This window comes from Brassica oleracea, chromosome C7 (genome assembly GCF_000695525.1).
Source record: "Brassica oleracea var. oleracea cultivar TO1000 chromosome C7, BOL, whole genome shotgun sequence".
NCBI lineage: Eukaryota > Viridiplantae > Streptophyta > Magnoliopsida > Brassicales > Brassicaceae > Brassica > Brassica oleracea.
The window spans coordinates 1704026-1704730 of NC_027754.1; positions in this window are offsets into that span (position 1 = coordinate 1704026).

Sequence of the window (705 nt, forward strand, 5' to 3'; positions counted from 1 at the left end):
GACGAAACGAAAAGCGTGGCGATGAGGATTCACAAGAGAACCCAAAGCAGGTCCTTTCTGAGGCCTTACAGGTCGCTATGTAGCGACTGACGGCCTGACAGGTCGCTACGTAGCGAGTTGAAGCAAGCCAAGAAGAGTCCTACATGTTTTCGTCGTAAAATTTCAACGGAAACTCCGGTTGAGACGAAACGAAAAGCGTGGCGATGAGGATTCACAAGACAACCCAAAGGAGGTCCTTTCTGAGGCCTTACAGGTCGCTATGTAGCGACTGACGGCCTGACAGGTCGCTACGTAGCGAGTGGAAGCAAGCCAAGAAGAGTCCTACTTGTTTTCGTCGTAAAATCTCAACAGAAACTCCGATTGAGACGAAACGAAAAATGTTTCAATGAGGAATCAAAATAGAACCCAAAGAAGGACCTTTCTGAGGCCTTACAGGTCGCTAAGCAGCGACTGACGGCCTGACAGGTCGCTACGTAGCGAGTGGAAGCAAGCCAAGAAGAGTCCTACTTGTTTTCGTCGTAAAATCTCAACGGAAACTCCGATTGAGACGAAACGAAACGCGTTTCGATGAGGATTAAAAATATAACCCAAAGAAGGACCTTTCTGAGGCCTTACAGGTCGCTAAGCAGCGACTGACGGCCTGACAGGTCGCTACGTAGCGAGTGGAAGCAAGCCAAGAAGAGTCCTACTTATTTTCGTCGTAAA